Below are 13,425 nucleotides of genomic sequence, written 5' to 3'. Positions count from 1 at the left end.
ACCTGTGCAGCCAGCTTAGGCCACCTACACCACACCAAGGCCTGTGGCTCTGTCTGAGGCCGTCTACACCACACCAGGACCTGTGCTACTGGCTGAGGCCATGGACACCTCTTCAGGGCCTGTGGCTTTGTCTGAGGCCATGTACACCACACCAGGGCCTGTGGCTCTGGATGAGGTCGTCTACAACACACCAAGGACTGTGCTGCTGGATGAGGCAATGTTCATCACACCAGGGCCTGTGCGGCTGGCTGAGGCTATGGACACCACACCAGGGCCTGTGGTGCTGGCTGAGGCCAACTACACCAAACAAGGGCCTGTGGCTCTGTCTGAGGCCATCTACACCACACCAGGGCCAGTGCTTCTGGCTGAGGCCATGGACACCACACCAGGGCCTGTGCTGCTGGCTGAGGCCATGGACACCACACCAGGACCTGTGCTGCTGGCTGAGGCCAACTACACCCCACCAGGGCATGTGGCTCTGTCTGAGGCCATCTACACCACACCAGGGCCAGTGCTTCTGGCTGAGGCCATGGACACCACAACAGGGCCTGTGCTGTTGGCTGAGGCTATGGACACCACACCAGTGCCTGTGGCTCTGGCTGAGGCCATGTACACCACCCCCGGGCCTTTGATGCTGGCTGAGGCCAACTACACCACACCAGGTCCTGTGGCTCTGGCTGAGGCCATTTACACCACACCAGGGCCTGTGTTGCTGATCAAAGGCTAAAATGAGTCCTTTGGTTAGGGTATTAGGCAAGCATGCAGTTACCATTAACACTGTAGTTAAATTGGAGGCTTGTGTTCGTAACTGCGAGTATTGGCCACCTCACTACTTGATACCATAAATTGACGCTTTGTGCTGACGCCAGCAGCTTACGGCCATACCGCCTTGCTAAAGCCTGATCTCGTCTGATCTCGGAAGCTATGCAAGGTTGGGCTTGGTTAGTACTTGGATGGGAGACTGCCTGGGAATACCAGGTGCTGTAAGAATTTGCTTTTCATGTCACTGAGCTGATTTTGATCCAGAGAAGGAGGGTGTTGGTGTCCATTAATGAGGCCACATTAACGACATTCCTTTTGGCTGTTTTCAGCAATGTCTTGTGCTGCCGGGTGAGGCCATCCGCACCACACCGAGGCCTATTCTGCTAACATAGGTCATCTAAATTACACCAGGGCCTGTGGCCTGCGCTGACGCCGTCTACATTACACCAGGGCCTGTGCTTCTGGCTGAGACCATGGACACCACACCAGGACCTGTGCTGCTGGCTGAGGCTTTGGACACCACCCCAGGGCCTGTGGCTCTGGCTGAGGCCATTTACACCACACAGGGCCTGTGCTTCTGGCTGTGGACCTGTGCAGCCAGCTTAGGCCACCTTCACCACACCAGGGCCTGTGCTTCTGGCTGTGGACCTCTGCAGCCAGGTTAGGCCACCTACACCACACCAGGGCCTGTAGCTCTGGCTGAAGCCGTCTACATCACACCAGGTCCTGTGCTTCTGGTTGTGGACCTGTGCAGCCAGCTTAGGCCACCTACACCACGCCAGGGCCTGTGCTTCTGGCTGTGGACCTGTGCAGCCAGCTTAGGCCACCTACACCACACCAGGGCCTGTGGCTCTGGCTGAGGCCGTCTACATCACACCAGGGCCTGTGCTACTGGCTGAGGCCATGGACACCACACCAAGACCTGTGCTGCTGGCTGAAGCTATGGACACCACACCAGGGCATTTGGCTCTGGCTGAGGCCATGAACACCACACCAGGGCCTGTGGCTCTGGCTGAGGCCAGCTACACCACACCACGGCCAGTGCATCTGGCTGAGGCTATGGACACCACACCAGGGCCTGTAGTGCTGGCTGTGGACCTGTGCAGCCAGCTTAGGCCACCTACACCACACCATGGCCTGTGGCTCTGGCTGAAGCAGTCTACATCACACCAGGGCCTGTGCTACTGGCTGAGACCATGCACACCACAAAGGGCCTGTGGTGCTGACTGAGGCAACCTACACCACAACAGGGCCTGTGGCTCCTGATGAGGCCATCTACAACACACCAAGGGCCTGTGTCTCTGGCTGAGACCATCTACACCACACCAGGGCCTGTGCCTCTAGCTGAGGCCATGTACACCACACCAGGGCCTGTGCTGCTGGCTGTGGACCTGTGCAGCCAGCTTAGGCCACCTACACCACACCAGGGCCTGTGCTACTGGCTGAGGCCATGGACACCACACCAGGACCTGTGCTGCTGGCTGAGGCTATGGACACCACCCCAGAGCCTTTGGATCTGGCTGAGGCCATGTACACCACACACGGCCTGTGGCTCTGGATGAGGCCGTCTACAACACACCAAGGGCTGTACTACTGGATGAGGCCATGTTTATCACCCCAGGGCCTGTGCTGCTGGCTGAGGCCAACTACACCACACAAGGGCCTGTGTCTCTGGCTGAGATCATCTACACCACACCAGGGCCTGTGCCTCTAGCTGAGGCCATGTACACCACACCAGGGCTTGTGCTGCTGGCTGTGGACCTGTGCGGCCAGCTTAGGCCACCTACACCACACCAGGGCCTGTGCTACTGGCTGAGGCTATGGACACCACACCAGTGCCTGTGGCTCTGGCTGAGGCCATGTACACCACCCCCGGGCCTTTGATGCTGGCTGAGGTCATGAACACCACACCAGGTCCTGTGGCTCTGGCTGAGGCCATCTACATCACACCAGGGCCAGTGTTTCTGGCTGAGGCGATGGACACCACACCAGGACCTGTGCTGCTGGCTGAGGCCAACTACACCACACCAGGAGCTGTGCTGCTGGCTGAGCTATGGACACCACACCAGGGCCTGTGCTGCTTGCTGTGGGCCTGTAGCTCTGGCTTAGGCCATGAACACCACACCAAGGTCTGTGGCTCTGGCTGAGGCAATCTACAACACAACATGGCCAGTGCTTCCGGATGTGGACCTGTGCAGCCAGCTTAGGACACCTACACCACACCAAGGCCTGTGGCTCTGTCTGAGGCCGTCTACACCACACCAGGACCTGTGCTACTGGCTGAGGCCATGGACACCTCTTCAGGGCCTGTGGCTTTGTCTGAGGCCATGGACACCTCTTCAGGGCCTGTGGCTTTGTCTGAGGCCATGTACAGCACACCAGGGCCTGTGGCTCTGGATGAGTTCGTCTACAACACACCAAGGACTGTGCTGCTGGATGAGGCAATGTTCATCACACCAGGGCCTGTGCGGCTGGCTGAGGCTATGGACACCACACCAGGGCCTGTGGTGCTGGCTGAGGCCAACTACACCAAACAAGGGCCTGTGGCTCTGTCTGAGGCCATCTACACCACACCAGGGCCAGTGCTTCTGGCTGAGGCCATGGACACCACACCAGGGCCTGTGCTTCTGGCTGTGGACCTGTGCAGCCAGCTTAGGCCACCTACACCACACCAGGGCCTGTGCTTCTGGCTGTGGACCTGTGCAGCCAGGTTAGGCCACCTACACCACACCAGGGCCTGTGGCTCTGGCTGAAGCCGTCTACATCACACCAGGTCCTGTGCTTCTGGTTGTGGACCTGTGCAGCCAGGTTAGGCCACCTACACCACGCCAGGGCCTGTGCTTCTGGCTGTGGACCTGTGCAGCCAGCTTAGGCCACCTACACCACACCAGGGCCTGTGGCTCTGGCTGAGGCCGTCTACATCACACCAGGGCCTGTGCTACTGGCTGAGGCCATGGACACCACACCAAGACCTGTGCTGCTGGCTGAAGCTATGGACACCACACCAGGGCATTTGGCTCTGGCTGAGGCCATGAACACCACACCAGGGCCTGTGGCTCTGGCTGAGGCCAGCTACACCACACCACGGCCAGTGCATCTGGCTGAGGCCATGGACACCACACCAGGGCCTGTACTGCTGGCTGTGGACCTGTGCAGCCAGCTTAGGCCACCTACACCACACCATGGCCTGTGGCTCTGGCTGAAGCAGTCTACATCACACCAGGGCCTGTGCTACTGGCTGAGGCCATGCACACCACACAGGGCCTGTGCTGCTGACTGAGGCAACCTACACCACAACAGGGCCTGTGGCTCCTGATGAGGCCATCTACAACACACCAAGGGCCTGTGCCTCTAGCTGAGGCCATGTACACCACACCAGGGCCTGTGCTGCTGGCTGTGGACCTGTGCAGCCAGCTTAGGCCACCTACACCACACCAGGGCCTGTGCTACTGGCTGAGGCCATGGACACCACACCAGGACCTGTGCTGCTGGCTGAGGCTATGGACACCACCCCAGAGCCTTTGGATCTGGCTGAGGCCATGTATACCACACACGGCCTGTGGCTCTGGATGAGGCCGTCTACAACACACCAAGTGCTGTACTACTGGATGAGGCCATGTTTATCACCCCAGGGCCTGTGCTGCTGGCTGAGGCCAACTACACCAAACAAGGGCCTGTGGCTCTGTCTGAGGCCATCTACACCACACCAGGGCCAGTGCTTCTGGCTGAGGCCATGGACACCACACCAGGGCCTGTGCTTCTGGCTGTGGACCTGTGCAGCCAGCTTAGGCCACCTACACCACACCAGGGCCTGTGCTTCTGGCTGTGGACCTGTGCAGCCAGGTTAGGCCACCTACACCACACCAGGGCCTGTGGCTCTGGCTGAAGCCGTCTACATCACACCAGGTCCTGTGCTTCTGGTTGTGGACCTGTGCAGCCAGGTTAGGCCACCTACACCACGCCAGGGCCTGTGCTTCTGGCTGTGGACCTGTGCAGCCAGCTTAGGCCACCTACACCACACCAGGGCCTGTGGCTCTGGCTGAGGCCGTCTACATCACACCAGGGCCTGTGCTACTGGCTGAGGCCATGGACACCACACCAAGACCTGTGCTGCTGGCTGAAGCTATGGACACCACACCAGGGCATTTGGCTCTGGCTGAGGCCATGAACACCACACCAGGGCCTGTGGCTCTGGCTGAGGCCAGCTACACCACACCACGGCCAGTGCATCTGGCTGAGGCCATGGACACCACACCAGGGCCTGTACTGCTGGCTGTGGACCTGTGCAGCCAGCTTAGGCCACCTACACCACACCATGGCCTGTGGCTCTGGCTGAAGCAGTCTACATCACACCAGGGCCTGTGCTACTGGCTGAGGCCATGCACACCACACAGGGCCTGTGCTGCTGACTGAGGCAACCTACACCACAACAGGGCCTGTGGCTCCTGATGAGGCCATCTACAACACACCAAGGGCCTGTGCCTCTAGCTGAGGCCATGTACACCACACCAGGGCCTGTGCTGCTGGCTGTGGACCTGTGCAGCCAGCTTAGGCCACCTACACCACACCAGGGCCTGTGCTACTGGCTGAGGCCATGGACACCACACCAGGACCTGTGCTGCTGGCTGAGGCTATGGACACCACCCCAGAGCCTTTGGATCTGGCTGAGGCCATGTATACCACACACGGCCTGTGGCTCTGGATGAGGCCGTCTACAACACACCAAGGGCTGTACTACTGGATGAGGCCATGTTTATCACCCCAGGGCCTGTGCTGCTGGCTGAGGCCAACTACACCACACAAGGGCCTTTGTCTCTGGCTGAGATCATCTACACCACACCAGGGCCTGTGCCTCTAGCTGAGGCCATGTACACCACACCAGGGCTTGTGCTGCTGGCTGTGGACATGTGCAGCCAGCTTAGGCCACCTACACCACACCAGGGCTTGTGCTACTGGCTGAGGCCAGGGACACCACACCAAGGCCTGTGCTGCTGGCTGAGGCTAGGGACACCACACCAGTGCCTGTGGCTCTGGCTGAGGCCATTTACACCACCCCCGGGCCTTTGATGCTGGCTGAGGTCATGAACACCACACCAGGTCCTGTGGCTCTGGCTGAGGCCATCTACATCACACCAGGGCCAGTGTTTCTGGCTGAGGCGATGGACACCACACCAGGACCTGTGCTGCTGGCTGAGGCCAACTACACCACAACAGGAGCTGTGCTGCTGGCTGAGCTATGGACACCACACCAGGGCCTGTGCTGCTTGCTGTGGGCCTGTAGCTCTGGCTTAGGCCATGAACACCACACCAAGGTCTGTGGCTCTGGCTGAGGCAATCTACAACACAACAGGGCCTGTGCTTCCGGATGTGGACCTGTGCAGCCAGCTTAGGCCACCTACACCACACCAAGGCCTGTGGCTCTGTCTGAGGCCGTCTACACCACACCAGGACCTGTGCTACTGGCTGAGGCCATGGACACCTCTTCAGGGCCTGTGGCTTTGTCTGAGGCCATGTACACCACACCAGGGCCTGTGGCTCTGGATGAGGTCGTCTACAACACACCAAGGACTGTGCTGCTGGATGAGGCAATGTTCATCACACCAGGGCCTGTGCGGCTGGCTGAGGCTATGGACACCACACCAGGGCCTGTGGTGCTGGCTGAGGCCAACTACACCAAACAAGGGCCTGTGGCTCTGTCTGAGGCCATCTACACCACACCAGGGCCAGTGCTTCTGGCTGAGGCCATGGACACCACACCAGGGCCTGTGCTGCTGGCTGAGGCCATGGACACCACACCAGGACCTGTGCTGCTGGCTGAGGCCAACTACACCCCACCAGGGCATGTGGCTCTGTCTGAGGCCATCTACACCACACCAGGGCCAGTGCTTCTGGCTGAGGCCATGGACACCACAACAGGGCCTGTGCTGTTGGCTGAGGCTATGGACACCACACCAGTGCCTGTGGCTCTGGCTGAGGCCATGTACACCACCCCCGGGCCTTTGATGCTGGCTGAGGCCAACTACACCACACCAGGTCCTGTGGCTCTGGCTGAGGCCATTTACACCACACCAGGGCCTGTGTTGCTGATCAAAGGCTAAAATGAGTCCTTTGGTTAGGGTATTAGGCAAGCATGCAGTTACCATTAACACTGTAGTTAAATTGGAGGCTTGTGTTCGTAACTGCGAGTATTGGCCACCTCACTACTTGATACCATAAATTGACGCTTTGTGCTGACGCCAGCAGCTTACGGCCATACCGCCTTGCCAAAGCCTGATCTCGTCTGATCTCGGAAGCTATGCAAGGTTGGGCTTGGTTAGTACTTGGATGGGAGACTGCCTGGGAATACCAGGTGCTGTAAGAATTTGCTTTTCATGTCACTGAGCTGATTTTGATCCAGAGAAGGAGGGTGTTGGTGTCCATTAATGAGGCCACATTAACGACATTCCTTTTGGCTGTTTTCAGCAATGTCTTGTGCTGCCGGGTGAGGCCATCCGCACCACACCGAGGCCTATTCTGCTAACATAGGTCATCTAAATTACACCAGGGCCTGTGGCCTGCGCTGACGCCGTCTACATTACACCAGGGCCTGTGCTTCTGGCTGAGACCATGGACACCACACCAGGACCTGTGCTGCTGGCTGAGGCTTTGGACACCACCCCATGGCCTGTGGCTCTGGCTGAGGCCATTTACACCACACACGGCCTGTGGCTCTGGATGAGGCCGTCTACAACACACCAAGGGCTGTACTACTGGATGAGGCCATGTTTATCACCCCAGGGCCTGTGCTGCTGGCTGAGGCCAACTACACCACACAAGGGCCTTTGTCTCTGGCTGAGATCATCTACACCACACCAGGGCCTGTGCCTCTAGCTGAGGCCATGTACACCACACCAGGGCTTGTGCTGCTGGCTGTGGACATGTGCAGCCAGCTTAGGCCACCTACACCACACCAGGGCTTGTGCTACTGGCTGAGTCCAGGGACACCACACCAAGGCCTGTGCTGCTGGCTGAGGCTAGGGACACCACACCAGTGCCTGTGGCTCTGGCTGAGGCCATTTACACCACCCCCGGGCCTTTGATGCTGGCTGAGGTCATGAACACCACACCAGGTCCTGTGGCTCTGGCTGAGGCCATCTACATCACACCAGGGCCAGTGTTTCTGGCTGAGGCGATGGACACCACACCAGGACCTGTGCTGCTGGCTGAGGCCAACTACACCACAACAGGAGCTGTGCTGCTGGCTGAGCTATGGACACCACACCAGGTCCTGTGCTGCTTGCTGTGGGCCTGTAGCTCTGGCTTAGGCCATGAACACCACACCAAGGTCTGTGGCTCTGGCTGAGGCAATCTACAACACAACAGGGCCTGTGCTTCCGGATGTGGACCTGTGCAGCCAGCTTAGGCCACCTACACCACACCAAGGCCTGTGGCTCTGTCTGAGGCCGTCTACACCACACCAGGACCTGTGCTACTGGCTGAGGCCATGGACACCTCTTCAGGGCCTGTGGCTTTGTCTGAGGCCATGTACACCACACCAGGGCCTGTGGCTCTGGATGAGGTCGTCTACAACACACCAAGGACTGTGCTGCTGGATGAGGCAATGTTCATCACACCAGGGCCTGTGCGGCTGGCTGAGGCTATGGACACCACACCAGGGCCTGTGGTGCTGGCTGAGGCCACCTACACCACACCAGGGCCTGTGGCTCTGGCTGAGGCCGTCTACATCAAACCAGGGCCTGTGCTACTGGCTGAGGCCATGGACACCACACGAAGACCTGTGCTGCTGGCTGAAGCTATGGACACCACACCAGGGCATTTGGCTCTGGCTGAGGCCATGAACACCACACCAGGGCCTGTGGCTCTGTCTGAGGCCAGCTACACCACACCAGGGCCAGTGCTTCTGGCTGAGGCCATGGACACCACACCAGGGCCTGTGCTGCTGGCTGAGGCCATGGACACCACACCAGGACCTGTGCTGCTGGCTGAGGCCAACTACACCCCACCAGGGCATGTGGCTCTGTCTGAGGCCATCTACACCACACCAGGGCCAGTGCTTCTGGCTGAGGCCATGGACACCACAACAGGGCCTGTGCTGTTGGCTGAGGCTATGGACACCACACCAGTGCCTGTGGCTCTGGCTGAGGCCATGTACACCACCCCCGGGCCTTTGATGCTGGCTGAGGCCAACTACACCACACCAGGTCCTGTGGCTCTGGCTGAGGCCATTTACACCACACCAGGGCCTGTGTTGCTGATCAAAGGCTAAAATGAGTCCTTTGGTTAGGGTATTAGGCAAGCATGCAGTTACCATTAACACTGTAGTTAAATTGGAGGCTTGTGTTCGTAACTGCGAGTATTGGCCACCTCACTACTTGATACCATAAATTGACGCTTTGTGCTGACGCCAGCAGCTTACGGCCATACCGCCTTGCCAAAGCCCGATCTCGTCTGATCTCGGAAGCTATGCAAGGTTGGGCTTGGTTAGTACTTGGATGGGAGACTGCCTGGGAATACCAGGTGCTGTAAGCATTTGCTTTTCATGTCACTTAGCTGGTTTTGATCCAGAGAAGGAGGGTGTTGGTGTCAATTAATGAGGCCACATTAACGACATTCCTTTTGGCTGTTTTCAGCAATGTCTTGTGCTGCCGGGTGAGGCCATCCGCACCACACCGAGACCTATTCTGCTAACATAGGTCATCTAAATTACACCAGGGCCTGTGGCCTGCGCTGACGCCGTCTACATTACACCAGGGCCTGTGCTTCTGGCTGAGACCATGGACACCACACCAGGACCTGTGCTGCTGGCTGAGGCTTTGGACACCACCCCAGGGCCTGTGGCTCTGGCTGAGGCCATTTACACCACACAGGGCCTGTGGCTTCTGGCTGTGGACCTGTGCAGCCAGCTTAGGCCACCTACACCACACCAGGGCCTGTGGCTCTGGCAGAAGCCGTCTACATCACACCAGGTCCTGTGCTTCTGGTTGTGGACCTGTGCAGCCAGGTTAGGCCACCTACACCACGCCAGGGCCTGTGCTTCTGGCTGTGGACCTGTGCAGCCAGCTTAGGCCACCTACACCACACCAGGGCCTGTGGCTCTGGCTGAGGCCATCTACATCACACCAGGGCCTGTGCTACTGGCTGAGGCCATGGACACCACACCAAGACCTGTGCTGCTGGCTGAAGCTATGGACACCACACCAGGGCATTTGGCTCTGGCTGAGGCCATGAACACCACACCAGGGCCTGTGGCTCTGGCTGAGGCCAGCTACACCACACCACGGCCAGTGCATCTGGCTGAGGCCATGGACACCACACCAGGGCCTGTGCTGCTGGCTGTGGACCTGTGCAGCCAGCTTAGGCCACCTACACCACACCATGGCCTGTGGCTCTGGCTGAAGCAGTCTACACCACACCAGGACCTGTGCTACTGGCTGAGGCCATGGACACCTCTTCAGGGCCTGTGGCTTTGTCTGAGGCCATGGACACCTCTTCAGGGCCTGTGGCTTTGTCTGAGGCCATGTACACCACACCAGGGCCTGTGGCTCTGGATGAGTTCGTCTACAACACACCAAAGACTGTGCTGCTGGATGAGGCAATGTTCATCACACCAGGGCCTGTGCGGCTGGCTGAGACTATGGACACCACACCAGGGCCTGTGGTGCTGGCCGAGGCCAACTACACCAAACAAGGGCCTGTGGCTCTGTCTGAGGCCATCTACACCACACCAAGGTCTGTGGCTCTGGCTGAGGCAATCTACAACACAACAGGGCCTGTGCTTCCGGATGTGGACCTGTGCAGCCAGCTTAGGCCACCTACACCACACCAAGGCCTGTGGCTCTGTCTGAGGCCGTCTACACCACACCAGGACCTGTGCTACTGGCTGAGGCCATGGACACCTCTTCAGGGCCTGTGGCTTTGTCTGAGGCCATGTACACCACACCAGGGCCTGTGGCTCTGGATGAGGTCGTCTACAACACACCAAGGACTGTGCTGCTGGATGAGGCAATGTTCATCACACCAGGGCCTGTGCGGCTGGCTGAGGCTATGGACACCACACCAGGGCCTGTGGTGCTGGCTGAGGCCAACTACACCAAACAAGGGCCTGTGGCTCTGTCTGAGGCCATCTACACCACACCAGGGCCAGTGCTTCTGGCTGAGGCCATGGACACCACACCAGGGCCTGTGCTGCTGGCTGAGGCCATGTACACCACACCAGGACCTGTGCTGCTGGCTGAGGCCAACTACACCCCACCCGGGCATGTGGCTCTGTCTGAGGCCATCTACACCACACCAGGGCCAGTGCTTCTGGCTGAGGCCATGGACACCACAACAGGGCCTGTGCTGTTGGCTGAGGCTATGGACACCACACCAGTGCCTGTGGCTCTGGCTGAGGCCATGTACACCACCCCCGGGCCTTTGATGCTGGCTGAGGCCAACTACACCACACCAGGTCCTGTGGCTCTGGCTGAGGCCATTTACACCACACCAGGGCCTGTGTTGCTGATCAAAGGCTAAAATGAGTCCTTTGGTTAGGGTATTAGGCAAGCATGCAGTTACCATTAACACTGTAGTTAAATTGGAGGCTTGTGTTCGTAACTGCGAGTATTGGCCACCTCACTACTTGATATCATAAATTGACGCTTTGTGCTTACGCCAGCAGCTTACGGCCATACCGCCTTGCCAAAGCCCGATCTCGTCTGATCTCGGAAGCTATGCAAGGTTGGGCTTGGTTAGTACTTGGATGGGAGACTGCCTGGGAATACCAGGTGCTGTAAGAATTTGCTTTTCATGTCACTGAGCTGGTTTTGATCCAGAGAAGGAGGGTGTTGGTGTCCATTAATGAGGCCACATTAACGACATTCCTTTTGGCTGTTTTCAGCAATGTCTTGTGCTGCCGGGTGAGGCCATCCGCACCACACCGAGGCCTATTCTGCTAACATAGGTCATCTAAATTACACCAGGGCCTGTGGCCTGCGCTGACGCCGTCTACATTACACCAGGGCCTGTGCTTCTGGCTGAGACCATGGACACCACACCAGGACCTGTGCTGCTGGCTGAGGCTTTGGACACCACCCCATGGCCTGTGGCTCTGGCTGAGGCCATTTACACCACACAGGGCCTGTGCTTCTGGCTGTGGACCTGTGCAGCCAGCTTAGGCCACCTTCACCACACCAGGGCCTGTGCTTCTGGCTGTGGACCTGTGCAGCCAGGTTAGGCCACCTACACCACACCAGGGCCTGTGGCTCTGGCTGAAGCCGTCTACATCACACCAGGTCCTGTGCTTCTGGTTGTGGACCTGTGCAGCCAGGTTAGGCCACCTACACCACGCCAGGGCCTGTGCTTCTGGCTGTGGACCTGTGCAGCCAGCTTAGGCCACCTACACCACACCAGGGCCTGTGGCTCTGGCTGAGGCCGTCTACATCACACCAGGGCCTGTGCTACTGGCTGGGGCCATGGACACCACACCAAGACCTGTGCTGCTGGCTGAAGCTATGGACACCACACCAGGGCATTTGGCTCTGGCTGAGGCCATGAACACCACACCAGGGCCTGTGGCTCTGGCTGAGGCCAGCTACACCACACCACGGCCAGTGCATCTGGCTGAGGCCATGGACACCACACCAGGGCCTGTACTGCTGGCTGTGGACCTGTGCAGCCAGCTTAGGCCACCTACACCACACCATGGCCTGTGGCTCTGGCTGAAGCAGTCTACATCACACCAGGGCCTGTGCTACTGGCTGAGGCCATGCACACCACACAGGGCCTGTGGTGCTGACTGAGGCAACCTACACCACAACAGGGCCTGTGGCTCCTGATGAGGCCATCTACAACACACCAAGGGCCTGTGTCTCTGGCTGAGACCATCTACACCACACCAGGGCCTGTGCCTCTAGCTGAGGCCATGTACACCACACCAGGGCCTGTGCTGCTGGCTGTGGACCTGTGCAGCCAGCTTAGGCCACCTACACCACACCAGGGCCTGTGCTACTGGCTGAGGCCATGGACACCACACCAGGACCTGTGCTGCTGGCTGAGGCTATGGACACCACCCCAGAGCCTTTGGATCTGGCTGAGGCCATGTACACCACACACGGCCTGTGGCTCTGGATGAGGCCGTCTACAACACACCAAGGGCTGTACTACTGGATGAGGCCATGTTTATCACCCCAGGGCCTGTGCTGCTGGCTGAGGCCAACTACACCACACAAGGGCCTGTGTCTCTGGCTGAGATCATCTACACCACACCAGGGCCTGTGCCTCTAGCTGAGGCCATGTACACCACACCAGGGCTTGTGCTGCTGGCTGTGGACCTGTGCAGCCAGCTTAGGCCACCTACACCACACCAGGGCCTGTGCTACTGGCTGAGGCCATTGACACCACACCAAGGCCTGTGCTGCTGGCTGAGGCTATGGACACCACACCAGTGCCTGTGGCTCTGGCTGAGGCCATGTACACCACCCCCGGGCCTTTGATGCTGGCTGAGGTCATGAACACCACACCAGGTCCTGTGGCTCTGGCTGAGGCCATCTACATCACACCAGGGCCAGTGTTTCTGGCTGAGGCGATGGACACCACACCAGGACCTGTGCTGCTGGCTGAGGCCAACTACACCACAACAGGAGCTGTGCTGCTGGCTGAGGTATGGACACCACACCAGGGCCT

At 59.0% G+C, this 13,425-nt stretch overlaps 1 non-coding gene and 3 pseudogenes across 1 annotated transcript; all 4 read left to right on the top strand.

Annotated features, from left to right (window-relative positions):
- The first annotated feature begins 871 nt into the window (after positions 1 to 871).
- Positions 872 to 990, top strand: LOC134629943 (5S ribosomal RNA; annotated as a pseudogene).
- Positions 991 to 7,004: 6,014 nt separating this feature from the next.
- LOC134630013 (5S ribosomal RNA) lies at positions 7,005 to 7,123 on the top strand (annotated as a pseudogene).
- A 2,049-nt stretch (positions 7,124 to 9,172) lies between these two features.
- LOC134630181 (5S ribosomal RNA) lies at positions 9,173 to 9,291 on the top strand. The gene has a single exon (XR_010094243.1). It is a non-coding gene; the product is annotated as a 5S ribosomal RNA (ribosomal RNA).
- Positions 9,292 to 11,421: 2,130 nt separating this feature from the next.
- Positions 11,422 to 11,540, top strand: LOC134629897 (5S ribosomal RNA; annotated as a pseudogene).
- Positions 11,541 to 13,425: the final 1,885 nt, after the last annotated feature.

The sequence above is a fragment of the Pelmatolapia mariae genome, linkage group LG6 (assembly GCF_036321145.2).
Source record: "Pelmatolapia mariae isolate MD_Pm_ZW linkage group LG6, Pm_UMD_F_2, whole genome shotgun sequence".
Classification (NCBI taxonomy): domain Eukaryota; kingdom Metazoa; phylum Chordata; class Actinopteri; order Cichliformes; family Cichlidae; genus Pelmatolapia; species Pelmatolapia mariae.
This window is presented reverse-complemented; position numbering and strand designations above follow the sequence as displayed.